Below are 17289 nucleotides of genomic sequence, written 5' to 3' on the forward strand. Positions count from 1 at the left end.
TCCTCCTGTGCTTGTATACAGGGACAAGGACAGTAGTCCAGTTTAAAGTCCTACTGGAGGTTTAATAGCTCGACCTAAATGTGCATGTGAATGCACTGAAGTTGTATCTGGTTTGGACAGGGGTATTTTTCTTATCTGGTAATCTGATTGGCTCCATATGATTGGAGATGCAGATAAAGTTCATAATCCATGTATATGAAATATGTCAATTTTTTAAGATTGATTGACTCAGGCATCCTTTATGTGAGTCCATGTATTTTCATGTCATAGGGAAGATAAAAATGTGGTCAGTCGTTCAGTGCCAAATCTCAGTGATCATCAGTCTGATAAGAATAAATCTAACGAAGAACAATAGTCCCTGTTCTTATTTTCTCCAGGTAGTCTGCCTTAGTTAGCACACTTATCTCCTGAAGCTTTGTTTCACATCTGTCTTTATCTTTATGGGCACTGGTTGGTAAATTAGCATTGAATAACATCTCTAAAGAAACACAAAGAACCATTAACACTTGTAGTTTAGAGCAGTGGTTTTCAAATGTTTTTGCCCAAGATGCACCTCAAACAAAATCTCAAGGCTTTTCATACCTCTATTTATGCTAAAAGCCTTTATTACACTTTTACCATGGCACACTGAGGCTTGGAAACCACTGGTTTATTGAATCAACTTTATTGTTTATTTTGAAAGATTTATTTTTGGGCCTTTTGTGCCTTTATACTATAGAGGAGGACAGTGGATAGAGTCAGAAATGGGCAAGAGAGTGGGGAGTGACATAAGGCAAAGGGCCGCAGGCCTGAGCCACCCATGGGTAGTGCCCTAGTAGTGTACATGGGTAGTGCCCTAGACCGCTAGGCTATCTGTGCGCCCCTATTAAAAAAACTTTATTAGTCAAACAGAACAAGAGATTCTTGAGGTTTCTGCTTCCTTTTTAGACTTTTTTTCTTCCTCCATGCATCTTGAAAAATGATGAAATTGTGCCAGAAGTACTCTGCCCACATCATACTGTCATTATTTTGTTTCCCTTTTTTGAAACTCCATTTTAACATTGGTCTTTATCGTCACTCAGGTGAATCTTTTCTTCTGCTTCTATTCATATTTCCAAACAGGGATGTTTATTCTTGTCATTTGGAATTTAGAGTTCTTAAGCCAATTTTTTGCCTGGGGGGAAAAAACATGACACTTTTTCTATGAAAAATCTTCCATTTTGTAAAGCTAACAAAAAGCATCCATGATGACAAAATACCTTAAAGCAGTACACTTGGAAACACCTGTTTGCAGAGTAAATAAGAGAAATGAAGACTGTTTTCTATTCCTGGTAGGACTTTATTAAATCTGGCTGACATTATTTTCCATCCTAGCTGTAGTGCACAGTTGATTTCGACATTTTAAAATGCTTGTCCTTCCAAAATGAGAAGAAGAAAGCTATTTTTAAAGTGCCTTAAATATCCAGGCCAGGTTTTCTGTTCTGAATGACTGATGGGAAGAGAGCCAGTTCCTGTTTTTACACATGCTCAGAGTACCAATAAATTAATCAATCTTTTTTTCTTACGGCCAGTTCAAAACAAATGTTATCTACGGGGCAGTTCTACACTTGTTATATTATCTATAAAACCCAGCAGTAATCCACCATGAGCTCAGCACATTCAGCAGGGGCAGGGAAAACCACCCTTTAAGAGGCAGAAACCTTGAGCAGAACCAGAGGTATGCTGAATAGCCGTCTGCTGAGACTGTGTCTGGGTAAGAGTTAAAGGAATGGACGATTTCAGAGCTACAGTGCCAGCAGTAAAACTAAGAGTATGTGTGGTACTGGCAGGAAGAACAAAGTTATAGACTCCTATCTAATGCTGACTTTAACAGCTCTAACTAGTGACTTTTTATTCACTGGAAATGGGTTTAAAAATACAATTTACAGTGAAAGCATAGTGCTGCAGCTTCAGGGTATAAGGTGATATAACAGCACTATAGAGTAGATAGAACCTGTTTAATATGCAGGTGCCATTTTCAGGCTCATTAACTTTATGGTAAAGACGGCGTAAAGTCATTAACGTACACAAGTCACCCACCCAAGCAGCTTTTTACCATTTAGAAAGATGATAAAACTAGAATCTGAAATAGACTTAAAAGCCTCAACATTATTAACATTTTTATTAGACTTTTGGCAGCAAAGATATCCTCTGAATTCTAAATATCGCACAATATAGGAAAAATTGCATTGTTGTTGAAAACAACCCTTTTCAACTTTAGCCAATTTAAATGAAAATACAGTGGAGTAAAAAACAGATGTGCAGTCATGTGTATAAGTTTTGGGTGTGTAGGTTGCTAAGGATTCATCACGTGCCACAACCTGGGGCTGGAGAGAGGTGAGGAAAGCCAGAGTCAAGCTTAACACGTGTAGACACTAGGGCTGGGAATCACTAGTTGCCCCACGATATGATCTTAGTACAATACTTGGTTCACGATTCAATATTATTGTGGTTTAAACACTTTGCATTACAGTGAGTATTGCAATACCATCTATTGCAATCTATACCGTATTTTCAACTGCTGAGCTGGTTTAGCATTAGTCTTGCCCTCATGTTTGTGGTATCTCCACAGTATTTTATTTTCATGTAGCACTTCTTGCAAACCTCATCTGTCATGTCCATCTCATTCGTACCCTGCTTGCATTCCTAATGTCCTTCCCCTGGTGCTGCCATGTTTGTTGTAATACCCTTCTTCTGCTCTATGACGACACCTCTGCCGACCTCACTGGACAAACAATTGTGCAAATAATTTATTTTATATTTCCATTATCATGGACTTCACTTCAATTTAGCAATTAATTTGAAAAGAATCGATACTTGGTGAGCAAGACGATACAATATATCACCAGACAAAATATCGTGGTACTATGCTGTATCGATTTTTTCTCCCATTCCAGCTTGACGGCATTTCTTGGTACTTCACCTGGAGAACGTTGGCAGTTTTTGGGCCCTTGGGACATCTACGGCTTGACCAAGGGCTCGTGGCAACCTTGCTTCCCTGCCTGAATGACACCCCTACCCTTACACCTCCCTAAATGTGTGGACTTTACAACTTTTGGAACAGATTATTCCTCCATGCCTCTGGTAATATGCAAGGACATACAGAGCATGATCAGGGTTGTGTCAATCCTACTTTCCACCCTTAGACAGCTTATTTGCCACACCTCACTTCAGATGTAATTTTTGGTGCAAACATGCCTAAAATTTTTCAGTACTGTATGTAAGATGCAGAGAGCAGCTGAATATTACTTTTAGTATCTCTGATGTTTCAGTAAGAGTAAGCAAAGATAAATCCTCCAACTGAAGAAAAATGAAAGCCCTCAGGCAAGATAATAATCACTATAAGCAATGTGATATTTTTCTGTATAACCTGGGCATTACAGCCGTTTGGCATCAGTTTAGTGTTAAATGTTTAATAAATCAGCAGAAGCAATAAAATGATTCCTTCAGGCTAAGTCCAACAGTGGAAACCAAACACACACTGCTGCTGCTATAAGAATATAATTAATGTTGCTATAATCATCTGGCACAAACAGGAAAAATAACCTTTTTTAAATGCACCTAACTATGCCTCCCCTCATTTATTCTGTCTGAATGTAGACAAAGAGCAGGGCAGTAAAATGCTGGTGGTTTACCTCATGTGTGGCTCAGCAGGAGAGATAATCAGCCAAGAGAGCCGTAAAAGTTTTACAGCACAAACTAGCCCTCCTCCTCTGCCATTACTGCCGTGTTTTACAGAAACACATTAGGCATTGTTTCCACTGCAGTAGCTCTGACTGATTGGTCATTATCACGTGCCAAAACCAGATCTGTTTTTCTTTTTTTAGAATGAGGTTATTTTAAAGTCATCTGCTCATTTTCTACTCTTGTTGTGAAAAACTGTTTGCTTTTTGTTTAAAGGCTTAACAGACTTTTTATGTCTTTAGTTTTTCTGTGCCGATTGTGTTTTTGAAGCTGTTCCTACCTTGCAGTAGAGTTCGAAAGGATGATTAAACTATAGCATAGTATATACTGAGATTAACTGTGACATAACAAGAGACGTAAGCATCCATGTTTTGAGCTGCAAAAATGAAGAGTGCTTATCAAACTGCAAGCATAGTCTCTAGAAAATTTGATGAAGCCTAAGTAATATCAGTCATTCAGTAACTGAAGGGGGATTTAGAGTCTGTGGAGACCGCTATATCAACAAAACTGCCTCAAACTGACTTCAGATCAGCCTAGATGAAGAGGTGGAGCTGAGTTGGTTGATAGCCTCCGCCTGCTTGCAGTAATATTAGTTATGCTGCTAATAATACATGCATCGACATCCTTATTCAAAACAACACAGGCTAATTATAAAAATCACCCCCTGTACAGTGTGTGCTGAAAGAGGCATGGACTATTTAAACCGAAATTATTTTCTGAACAAGGCTTTGAACATGCTTTTTTTTTTGCTGTAAAACTGTCATTTTGACATGGGCATAGGTGCTAAGTTATAGTTAAGCTAAGTTTAGCTAAGCTAAATCAACAATAAACATGCTTTTTCCATCAGGTTCTTTAAAATAAAAGTCTGTAGATGTTATTTTTCTCAAATGCTTATATTGTGACTGCTGGCATTAAGAAATGTGCTATAGTTGGTAGCAGCTTAAAGGGATACTTCAACATTTTGGCAAATTCGCCCATTGCCATAATCCCTATAGTCTTACTGATAGGTTTGTTACATTTAGTTGTCGGAGCAAGCTGTTTTTAGATTGGTGGGTCTGAAATGGGAGCTGCTCTGCCAACACAATGGATTCTTATGGTAATTCTGGCTTTCCCTCATCAAACTCATCAAATACACAATCCAACAACTCCAAAGCGCTCTCATGGACAAGTTGTGACCTGTACATTTTTTTTAGGGGAGAAGGGGGTTTTAACACCTGAATATGCATTTGAATGCATCATCTCTTTTTTAAATCATGTAACACTATGATATAATACTGTTAATGAAGAATGCTTGAAACTAGAGATTGAGACTCTAATACCTGTATTAAAATGTTTTATGTTCAGGGTAACTTTAATCCTCTTCCATAAAGATTAATTTCTCTTTAAAACGAGTCTAAATACCTGCTGCTGGCCTCTAGAATAATGCATGTTTAAGGCATGGTTGTTATTATGCAGCCCGTGATTCCAACTTTGTGAGATTCTTCAGCATCTTTCAAGCATTTGCTCACATCCACCAAAGCTTAAACTTTGGCCTGGATACTTGATCCAAACTATGTGATCAAAAGCTTCCCAATTCATTTAAGTTCATCTTGGATGTAAGCACCTGCATTAAAAACATTCACTTTTGATGTGAAACACTTTTAAAAGAAACTGCTGTACACATCCATGTGGTAGCTCATACCAGATGAGGTATGTAGAGCCGTAAAACTGCCTGTTCTACAAGTTACAGCTTCTGTGAAGCCTCTGAACAATCCCAGAATTGTCGTCTTTTATCACCTGCCAGCTCTCACTGGTTTATGCAAAAACTAAAACTTTTATAACTTGAGCTAATAAATGAATGTGATGTAATATAGTTGCACAGAATTTCCCCTAAACTGTCTCAGCCTTTCTCTAAAATGAATTCAGCGTGGAGGATCACACAAAGTCTGAGTAATAAACAGCCCGAACACTTTGAAGTGCATATTTTCAGCATGGATGTCTCAGTGGGATCCAGACAGAGTGAATTTATGAAGCAGGAAAACGGTGTCAGGACCCCCATATTCAACAGCTCACTCACATTAAAAACACTCTCCTACCATCCAGGCACAGGGGATGATGGGTTTGGCTCAGGGAGAAGTGTTTTAATCTGTGAGCTCAAAACAAAATCACTTGTTTGTCACGATGAGAGAACACGGCCGAGCTTTGGGAAAATTAATGCAACAGAAACACTCTCAAATCACTGCCCACAGATATCGTTTTACTTTTCATACTCTACCTGAGAAACAAGAGAGACTGATTTTGATAAAATCATGCCAAAAGCTCTCAATCAACATCAGATTCTGTTTATCGGATGCTTTTACCCAGAGGGACTTAGTGAGCTAAAAAAATCGGAGTAATTGTTAAATCTCCTGATTGACTGACGTTGAATAAAAATGTTCCCTCCAAACCGCAAAGACCAGCGGTCTGTTTGTTTGATCTGGAACATGCTGATGACATCATCAGACCATAGATTCGGTCCTCTGCGTATTGATCATGGACTACAAACTGATTACTCCACCGACCCCGTGACCCCATCCCCTACACGGTGGAGGTCGATCAGAAAGGCAGTGACCTCTTTTCGACCACAGTGTTAGTGTTTTAGTGAGTGTTATTACAGAAGCCTACCGCCAACAAACGAACCACAGCATTTGGCTTCAAGAAATGTTAGTCATCATGATAGGTTTCCAGAAGAATTTTGTACTGTAGTTTTAGTAAATGCATCATCTGCTCTTAAACAGATAGAGGTTCTCTGCAGACGTCATGCAGCAGCAGAGGACTCCTGATGGGGGCAAGAAGTGATTTCTGCATAGAGAAATGCTTCAAAAGGCTTGAGCTGTTTACAACTGCTAAGAATTCAGATTGCAAAAATAAAAATATTCATAATTTTTAAGCTAGTTTTGTGTCCAAAAAGTAGGAACATATTCAGGCAAAAATGACTGTAAAAAATCTCACAGAAAAACGGCAGCAGGCACGGATTAAAAGCCTTGATCTGAAGCCTAGATGAATGATGCCACACAACAATCATGCATGGTTTGTTTTCACAAAGCGGTCCAGTTTGGTTCTGTACAGGTTGTCATAGTTTAGCTCATTAAACTCTGATCTTGGACGTGTTTTTCCTCAACAGACTCCATCCATCCTTCCTCATTACGATGGGTAACCCATCACTTTTAAAGTCCTCATAAAGTGATAATAAATGGTTATGTCAAGCCTTTATTATGAACCACCAGGCCAAATTTCAGTCATTAGAAACAGCTCTTAGTTTATGCAATTATGCTCTAAAATAATGAAAAATGTGTCAGTTTAAAAATGCTTCTGAACAGAGCTCAGCTGCCTGGCTCTGTCAGAGCAGAGAGACAGAATTTGGGGATCAGATTTACTGTTTTCTGGCACAAATCTCTGTTATGATACGTTTACTCTGGCTGATAGATGTGGGAAATTTACCTCAGCGAATAAAAACACAGCACTGGCTGTTAACTTTTAATGATGGCAGTGACATCAGCTAACAACAGACCGTGCTGAGATGAACTGCCTAGTGAATTTATATCATTGTAGCGCTAAAGGGGCGGGATAATTCCCTATCAAGACTGGTGATGTCATGGGCTCATATAGTTGCCCTGCCCAAATTGAACCAAGCCAAGACAGATATGAACAACTTTCTAAGGGTCTAAAACCAAAATTCAGTCAGCATAGATCTCAGTGTTTTCACACATGTACAGTAACCTTATTCCAACATATTTGGTGTGTTTAGACACAGAGTTTGGATTTCACTTTACAGGGACTTTAAGAGAACCAGATGATATGGCTCCTGGTAGACCTGGTTGTTTGGCTTCCAAATGCCTCTTTCTTTTTTACCAGTTTGGCGTTTTAAATATGGGTTAAATAACAACAAAGGACACTTGCTACCGTGGCTCATATTAAAGAGCTGATTCCTAGAATGGGCTTGTTTATGAACAGCATATTGCATAATCAACAAGGTTTATTTGGTTGATAGTGTATTAAAATTTCTTTATGTTTGTGGCAAAATAAGAACTTACTAAAACATTAAAAGGGCCTCTTGGCTCAGTAAAAGACTCCTGAAAACTCGATGATGCTAGACGCTAGGAGGTCTGCAGGACTGAGACATTTGCGATATCAGTCACCTCCACGCCAGATAAATCTGTTGAACTGGAAAAAAAAAAAGTGAAGTGTAGGGGTCATTGCTTATGTATGTGTGTGGAAATGCTCTGATAATTGCAGCCTACAGGTCCATTTAGAGCTTTAAAGTACTAACTTTCTTCCATTCCCAATCGTTCCCAACAGCTGTTCCTCACTTCCTGAACATTATCAGGTATGAGGGATCACATGATTGCAAACAATCTATGGACTAAATATCTTAGAGTCTGTCTGTAGGCTTAGAGACAACCAGGCGTCCTGTGCAAAAATTCTGAATGAACTGAAGTCTTCATCACACACTTGCCCAGGTGTCTCACTTTGGCAGGTAACTGGGGAAAAGTCTAAATATTGAAATGACTTTTACCAGTGCATCAAACCTTGCTCTTCTGTACTTGTAACTTTACTGGCTTTAGTAATCCTGATAATACTTCAAATAAATGAATAGCACTGTATTGGTGTATACACAAAAAAATAAATATTTTAATGTTTTTCTTCAAAAAGAATCACTGACATTACAGAATGCATGGTTTTATTCTGTTATGGCAGAGAGATTAAACAATGCAGTTATAATGGGAGTCAGTGAGATATTTGGAGTGTAGTACATTTGAATAGGACACTAAAAGTAATCGTACAAAAATCAATTTTCTTATGAATCTTTTACATCTACAAGTCTGTCATTCAGTAAAGTACCCCAGCCCCCAATATATATCCTATTTTATGTAATTTTTAATGTCAAACAGCGACACCATGTCTTCAAAAGGGCTTTTAAGAAAGATTTAAGCAAAAAGATTTTTGTCCATGAGTGGCTTTGTTTTTACAATTTTGTTTTAAAATTTTAAATCTGACTCCACTTTAATGCACCACAGTAATTTTTTTCAGTTTTTTTCATGAAATATAAGTGACTTCTGGCAGACAAACTGGCAATTAAAGGGTTATATCCAAATCTTGATCAGGACAAAAGTTGATTAAAAGAGTGAATCAAAAAGATTTCTGGGAAGGATATTCTGGGATTGTGTTTTAATGAATGTTTTTCAGAGTGCACATTTTTGTCCTGGCTTTTTAGGATGCAAAATTTAAAAGCTACCTAAGGGTTAAATGAATCCCGACCAATCCTAATGTCAGTCCCACACTCTTCTATGTAATGTAACGGTGAGGAAAGTACAAAATTGTCTACGAGCCAATAAGGAAGCATTGGTGAGAAAAGCCTGAAAATGGTGTCTGCAAATGGATAAAGAATGCAAACTGTCGTAAGCTCCTTTCACACATGTGCTGCACTCCTGGAAAAGGACCAGAACTGCCTGAGGAAGGCTACAAGTGTAAATCCAAATCTCTTTAGCCAAACTATTTTTTTTTATTCTGCCACCAAGGAAAGGCTGCATCAAGCAAGGCTAAACCATTGTGTGTTAGGTATGTAATACTTTTTGAACAACCGAGCGAGTGGGTGGAGTGATAATGTCATGTGATCAAGAATGTTTTGGGTAGTGGGAGACGGCCAATAGGGATGGAGGAAAATTTTTTCTTAACCCTTTATCTACTGAGTCTAAAAATGGCGATTTGGACATATTTTGTTATTATGGCTGTAAAATAGTCAGGAAATGCCCTAAGTCTGAGAGCTTTGGTCCCTTTTCCCAGGAGTACTTGAACTTGACTTTTCAACATCTGGTTAATGATTATTGCACATTATATGGAATTGTCAGCAGTTTAAAAGAAGAGAAACACAAAAACAGATTTGTTTTTCATGGCTTTTATGAGAAGAAATTTTGCTTTGAAATTTTGAAGTTTTGATTTGACATTTGAAATGTGAACCTATACATGATTAGAACAATCATCAGTCATTTTATGAGTCTAGGACTCTGGGTGTGCAAAACACAGTGTAAAAGATAACTATATACATAGGCGAAAATTAGTGCAAATAAAGGTGGAAAAATGCATTCTCAACATTCTCAAGTAACATATTGTTATTGCACATGACAGACACGCACAAATGCCACTATCTAAGGTTTTTTTTTTTTTTAAAACAAAACTCCACTCTTGCTCGCTCTCCTTTTACTCTCTTCCTTCACTCTCCTTTCTCACTCGTCTTCTGCCAAAGCTGCCATTTTTGCGGTGCTGTTCAATATTACCGTAATATATATACCACACATCATATATTGCCGGAAAGCACAGATTCTCAGCTCTCTGTCAGCATTGAAATTTTTTAGATTGAGCAAACTTTTGAGGAGTTACAGTGTTGAGAATCCGTGTAGCAGTCTCAGGATACCTATGGTGTTTTGCTATGAATGCCCACGTCATATGGTTGGGTTAGGGTTAGTAGTACTGTAATGAACTATATATGTGCACATGCCCACAATTCTCAGCTTTCCAACGCTATTGGAAGTTTTCTGACCAGACAGACTTCGACAGAGTTATGGTAATAATACTGGGGACATATAAAACACAGCGCCGGCTCAGTAGGTAAAGGGTTAAAGTCACGTTTACTTTGAACTCCTTATAACAAGAAGTTACATCACTTCCTGCCGTTGGCATAACATAACCTGGCTTGTCCAGGCTTTGGACCGAGGCCTTAAAAAAAAGAAAAAAAAAGAAAAACCTCCTGCCTGCTGTCATTTCTCCATTACTTTTCAAAAACTTTTTTTTTTGCCTGAATATTCACTACTTTTGTGACATAAAAGTAACTTAAGAATGAAGAAATTTTACATTTTTACTCTCAGAAAGCTGAAAAATCCATATATGGACATGATGAGTGTGACATCTTGACAGGCAAGGCAGCAGTAACCAAGGGGGTGGAGCTTAGATAATGTCTTGTATTTGGGGATTCTCATTTATCTATAAAGTTTGAAGTACAGGGGGAATTCCAGAACACAATGAGGAATTCCTGGGAATCACTTTAATGAGCTCATCATGAATGAGCCTGAGCTACAAAATGGCTCTTTCATGTTAGCAGTGGTAGCTATCTACTGTTTGAGTACCAGTGTCCTTTCCTCCATTCTTTATAGTTAATAAGATAAGATATTCCTTTATTAGTCCCACAAGGGGAAATTCCAAATTTACAGCAGCGAAAATGGAGTAAACAAAGCACACAATTGATAAATGGAAATATAGAACAAAAAAGGAAATATAGAAATATAACTTACAAATCAAATCAATTATAAATACTATTTACAGCTGTTATGTACATGTTGAATATATTACGGATTGGATATAGGGAGACACTTATATTTACACCAATATACACATACATACATAATAATAATTATATATATATAGATGTGTACAGATTGTACATATGAATATGGTTTATTGCACAGATTATTATTATTGAATCCACATTTAAAAAAACAAACTTGCACCAAATGAAGAGCCATTTGAGAGCCAAACAACCAGATCTACTGAGCTGAGCCAAATGATCTGGATCTAGATTCTTTGCTTTACAATACCAATGTAAGGGTAAAACAATGTCATTTTAAAATCATTATCTATCAGTTTGTTAAAAATAAAAGAGACAAAACGCTGGTAAAAATGCCTTAGAATTAATGTCTATGAACAGAAGTCTTCATCGACCACCTGCACAGGTGTCTCAGACAGTTGGGGGACCAATATCAGATTAAATTTTATTGGTGCATAAAACTCGACTGCACTGATTGATTTTATTGTTATCAAATTTTGGCAAGAGGACTGCTTTTTGGAACTGGAAACTAAAAAAAAGCTGGACCTTGCATGAACATTTAAACAGTTTTGTAAATTATAGAGTTCTCTTTTCACTCAGATGTTCTTGAGCTGATTTATTGGAGAGGGTCTGGCCTGTTTTACAAACTGAGTAAATACTGTCCACGTCATGGGTCTGACACAGTGGCGGAGGGGGGTGGGCTTCCCCATCGATTGCCTCTGGGCTTCAGCTGCTGCCGCTGCATATCCAATTCATTATCCAGCGTAATCTGAGAGCAAAAGAACAAGTTCACACTCCATTTGCTGCTCTGCTTTGCTTGAATTTCTCTTAGATTTTTTTGCAGCTCGGCCTTTTGGTGCTGCAGGTGAAGATTTCTTTTTTGCTGCTGTTGGATAATTTAAGCATGACATCCTCTTCAGCAAATTGATTGTTAATGGCTGCGAGCCACACGAACCCGGTGCCTGCCGCCCAGGAAACAGGTTGACTCCGAGCGCTGTGGTCTTTGGTTTTGTGTGAGCTGCAGATGTGTGAAAGTGGCTGACAGTTGTGACACACTAGCTTACTGAGCCTGAGGTGTAAGAGTTAAAAACATGAGGCGGAGAGGATGGAAGCAGGGATACCAACTAGAAGCACTGTGACTTTCTCTATCTATACCTCCATGTCACAGGAAATGTCTTTAACTAACCTCTGAGTTTATGAGAGGCAAGTGAGTCAGGGTTAGACCTTTATTATCACATCTGACATTCAGATTTGTCACAGCAGTTTATCTACACAAACACAGTTTTACTTTCAGTCTTTCAAACACTTCCTGTTGGTGGCACGTCTAAACCCGTTCCCTTTCCCCTGGAAAGTCTTTCTGCATCCACCTGCTACCTTTGAGTCACAGTTTGATTTTTCTACGTACTTTAAACTCAAACCTCATCTTTATTGATTCGATCCATCCATCAAACCTAATTATTTGTTCTGTTGTAGTCAGGATGCTGCAGAGCAAGGTCAGATGATGTGCATTGACCCCTTCATTTCAACCATGGGATTAACCTTTGTCACATTTCCTGTCTGAAAGGACTGGGACTGTTACTGGGCCACAGAACCCTTACAAATAACCTAAAAGCTTAGAACAAAATCTTAGATAATAATAATGAACTTTCTTGTGGTCCTGCAATGATTTATTTGCAAGTGGCTTCTGTTAGCGAAAAAAAACACACAAACAATCCACACACAATGCATTCAGAATGGGTGTGAGGACACCTGAATCTGTTCGATAGGCCCTTACATTCATTGGTGATGCATTTAAAGCTGTTATCAATCAGATAAAACCCCATCTGGCCATGAGCGAACCTTAGATAAGACTGCTAGGCTAACTAGCAAGATTGGAGATGCATTTCTTTGACTGATTCCATCCATCCATTCTCTAGGGATGCATGTGATTAATCGGTCAAACAGTTGAAATCGTGAATGAAATTAGCCGGCACAGGAGAAGACCGCAGTACGACAGTTTTCTAAAGTAGTAAATGGAAATAAAGTGGTACGTAGGCTGTCGAGGGTTGAGCTCATGTATAACTACTCACCCGAAGTGAAAAGAGGCCAAATATCAAAGCATGATATTAATCTGCAAAGAGAAAATGAAGGTGGGTGGAGCTAGCTTTTAATGCTGGCCACGCTGTAGACAGTATATCAGGCTACAGCACACCCGCTGACTAAGTGACCCTGTGAGGAATTTGACTGTTTTCTAGGGATTTTCTCCTCTTCAGACCAGTCGGATAAACGAAATAAAAATGAGCGTTTAGCCGAATAAGGAAATAGACGCTTAGGAACTTCCTTATTCTATAACGCTTAATTGGTCGGGGGTCACAGGGGTGCTGGAGGCTATCCCAGCTGCCATTGGGCGAGAGGCAGGGTACACCCTGGACCAGTCGCCAGTCAGTCGCAGGGCTGAAATGTAGAGACAGACTTACATTCACACCTACGGCCAATTTAGAGTCACCAATAAACCTAATGGTGGGAGGAAGCCGGAGTACCCGGAGAGAACCCACGAAGGCACAGGGAGAACCTGCAAATGCGGCACAGAAAGGCCCTGGCTGGAAGGCGAACCAGGGACCTTCTTGCTGTAAGACAACAGCGATAATCCTTGTACCTCCGTGTAGCCTTCGACTGATTCCATCTGTTTTTATTTAGATTAACTGTGACTGAAAGCAAAAAACTCATGTCTTTTGTAACTTTTCTCGTAAAGGAATTGAATGCAATGTTTATAACTTGGAATGTTGTTTGGTGACTAGTTTCAAATCCAGTTGAATGCATATTTTAATTGCACTCATCAAAGTGAAGAAGACATGTAAATCAGGCATACCCATATATACCCATGGTGTCAGCTTGGACATTGCCCCGTGGGTTGCACAGTGTGCTGTTTCACACGGATGGTTATTTGTGTGGCACAATGCACTTGTTTTGCTGTTCTTATAATGTAACATGCATGGTGAGAGGCATGAACATCACAGAGGAAGAGAAGTCAATGCACTGATGTTTACAGGCACTTGTCCTGATTTATGGCACTATGTCGCACAGGTGAACCTATGCAGATCTCCGAGTTTATGTGACACATGCATGACTCGCTGGTGTGAGACAGCGGCCAGTTTGTGTCTGCATACTTCAGTGGATGTCATAAACTTCTCTGATTGGTCCAAAAGTTTCCCAGAACACAGACATGCTTCACCATTCAAGTCTTGTTCGCAGCATTTATCATTGTTGTTGCAGAAGTTCCACATATTCAGAAACTCTGCCATCTTCATGTTGAAACAAGAACGAGACCAAGTCAAGCATCCAATAAGGGGAAAATACATTTAACTTTTAATTTTTGCTGACAGCTCCAGCCTTTTCTATACTCAGTAATTAAGAGTGCATTGTTATTATATTGAAGTGCTGAGTGTTGAAACATTGAATTCATCATTATATTTCTCTTCTCTAGAGTTAAAGCCACACAGAGAGTGGACGGGGAGAATGGCGTTGGTAATTAAAGCTGACAGACGAGGAAAGCTGATGACCGTAGCATGTTTCCCCCACAGACTTTAAAAATCAATCATGACTAATACGAGTTGGGGGAATTGGCACACATTCCATGTGTTGTTGTCAGATTACGATGATGAGTTTATCCCTTTTTGCATGCCATTAGAAAACAAACTGCAAATGAATGAATTGGCTATAGAGACAGCGCCGTGGTTGTCATGTTCAGTGTGAGAACACAATTAGACTTAATGACCAAGCTGTCGCTGGAAAACGCTCATCCTCTATCTCATTAAGGCTTAGAGATAGACGCCCAGTCTCTCATTAGTTCACTACAAAGTTAAGAGATTAATCCTTGAGCTTACACTGAGTAGCTGCTGCTGTTACTGCTTCTGGATTCAGTAACACATTTACCTATTTAACCACAACACATTTTTAGCTCCGCTTCGTCACCAAGGCTGCTTCTTCGGACTTATTCCTGCTGGGAATTGTTGGTATAACCTTCATTCAGTCTGAGGTTGAGTGACCAGATGTGGGTAGAGGAATGAAGCTGGAAGACTTTAGTCCTGCCAACAAGCCTGAGAGGGCAGGGCGTGAGTTGAATTTAGACCTCGTATATATTTTCCAAGGAGCAGAGAGGGAAAAAGCTGAAATTTCTGGTATTTAATTACAGAGCGGCTGCAGCACAAGGCACACTGTCAAGGCTAGTTTTAAGGCCGACAGCTTAACAACCTCAGGAATGGTGGCACTGTTGGTTTTGGTGGTGCTGTGTCATTTCCTCCCGTGAAGAGACAAGTTTTTGATGTGTTTGGGATATTTACTTGTTTAAGCTCTTCCCAGCAGGCAAAATAAAAAAATATCCAAACATCATGGTGCCATCATCTTTGCCAAGTTCACCATCAGTGCCAAGCCAAGGATGGATGCTAAGGACCAGTTCAGACCAAAGATCTGAGATGCAGCACGGCTGTTTTAGAAGTCAGCAGGGGACAGGTGCAGCTCTGTGAACTGAGCCGTTAAAGCTCAAATCAGACTGGAGGATGGTGTTTCCTGCAATTCAGTTTTTTAGAAAGAGAGGCCACATCATGAGTTTCAACAGGCACAATTCAGGTGGACTCTGGCACAGTTGGGATGAGATGTGAATGCAACTGTGCCCAGATACGGGACAGAGTGTCATATCAGCTATATGACGCCAGCTTAAAAAACTGAACTTCTTTACCTGGCGCAGCAGTTTGTTTACAGTTTTCCTCAATAAAAGGTGAAAATCATCAGAATAAAGTCAACAAAAGGTCTGTTATGACTTACCTTACAGATGGATGCAAGTTGGGGCCAGTGAGATGAGGTGCAAAGGCAATAAAAATCTCCTCTTAGCTGCACATAGATGTGTAGATAATGAAGCACAGCATTCTTAGCATCTTGAAAAGTGATTTTAAATCATCCATAGTAGCAGGATGGACTTTGGGCTCCCCTATTTGCAGCTTTGTAAGCTTTTTTTTTTTTTTTTTAAATCATTTTTTGGGCTTTTTTCCTTTATTCTGATAGGACAGCTGAAGAGAGACAGAAAATATAGGGAGAGGGAAAGATATGCACCAAACAATGGTGAGTCCAGTAATCAATGCCGTGACCAGTGCATCTAAGTCTTGCCTCTGTTTTGGGCGCCTGCTCTTCCAACTGAGCTAAACTGGCACCCTAGTTTCAACACGTCTTGTGGCAAATCTTGATTCTGAACTACTTGAGCTAAAGCCTACTGTAAGGACTTTAGTAGGGATCCATTGATTATTGACCCAGCCAATTAGCGGGGCTGATATTAGGCATTTGTCCAGTTATCTATATCAGTGTTTTATTTTACTAATTGCTGATAAATTGATCAACGAAAAAGGGCATTTCTTTGGCTCTGCTGTGAGGTTTGTCTTTGTTTTCAGTCTCCACAGTCTCACCTAACATCTGCCAACAACGCTATCTGATTGGCTTAGTGTCACACAAGCACTAGCCAATCAACACTGAGGCCTGGGTGCCACTGACACAGTGGGCACAGAGCATCACTGTACAAGCACTTGCTTGCTTTTTTCGCAATTGATCATGCATTTTTTCGATTGACACACCACATGATAAATTTATATGGCTTGCAGATATTGGTTCTCAGTCTCAAAAGCAATACATCATGAATAATAATTGGTATCAGTGTGGACCCTGGAAAAAAAAAACATTTTTGGTTGCCCCTAGACTTCCTAGAAATGTTGATTTAAGCCTGTTTTCTCTTAAGAACCCTGTCTGTGTCTGTTAGAGCTTTTTTAAAAGACATGTCTCCTTTTGCAGAAAATCTGCCCCCTTTTCTGAGCCGTGCCTTGGCAGTAATATTTTTCTTCCCTGGTTAATCTGGCCTGATCTGAGTTGGTTCCCTCTCGGCAATGTCGTAGGGTCCATGTGCATTCGGAGCCATGGATGTGTTGTGAAAGGACTCCTGGGTGTGATGTCCCTCCATAATAGGATTTGGAGGTCGTGCGAACAAGCTATGTCACCAGTTGAGTCACTGTACATTTTCTAACAATGAGGAGCTGGCTGAATTTGGCACAGTCTCTTTTCATGGCCTCAATTGGAGCCATTGAGGCTTGAATGCATCCGGAATCAAGTCAACCCCTTAACAGCTCTTACGTAAGGTTTTTTTTTTTTCCAATCGGCTCTGCAGCTGAAGTGCCATTGGCTTAAAACTGAGCTAACAATGTCAAAGTAAAGGTGCTCTGTGATAACTCCTCTCT

At 39.5% G+C, this 17289-nt stretch overlaps 1 protein-coding gene across 4 annotated transcripts in view; it reads left to right on the plus strand.

The window, feature by feature from the left end:
• Positions 1 to 17289, plus strand: part of plxnb1b (plexin b1b) — a 211665-nt gene that overhangs the window by 28645 nt on the left and 165731 nt on the right. Inside the window, exon 2 of one of the 4 annotated variants that reach the window (XM_041779107.1) lies at positions 2916 to 3102. The exons of the other annotated variants lie outside the window; for them this stretch is intronic. The gene's annotated coding sequence lies outside the window, so the exon portion shown is untranslated. The remainder of the gene's footprint in view (positions 1 to 2915; positions 3103 to 17289) is intronic. 4 annotated transcript variants of the gene reach the window in all.

Source organism: Cheilinus undulatus, linkage group 3 (genome assembly GCF_018320785.1).
Source record: "Cheilinus undulatus linkage group 3, ASM1832078v1, whole genome shotgun sequence".
NCBI classification, from domain to species: domain Eukaryota; kingdom Metazoa; phylum Chordata; class Actinopteri; order Labriformes; family Labridae; genus Cheilinus; species Cheilinus undulatus.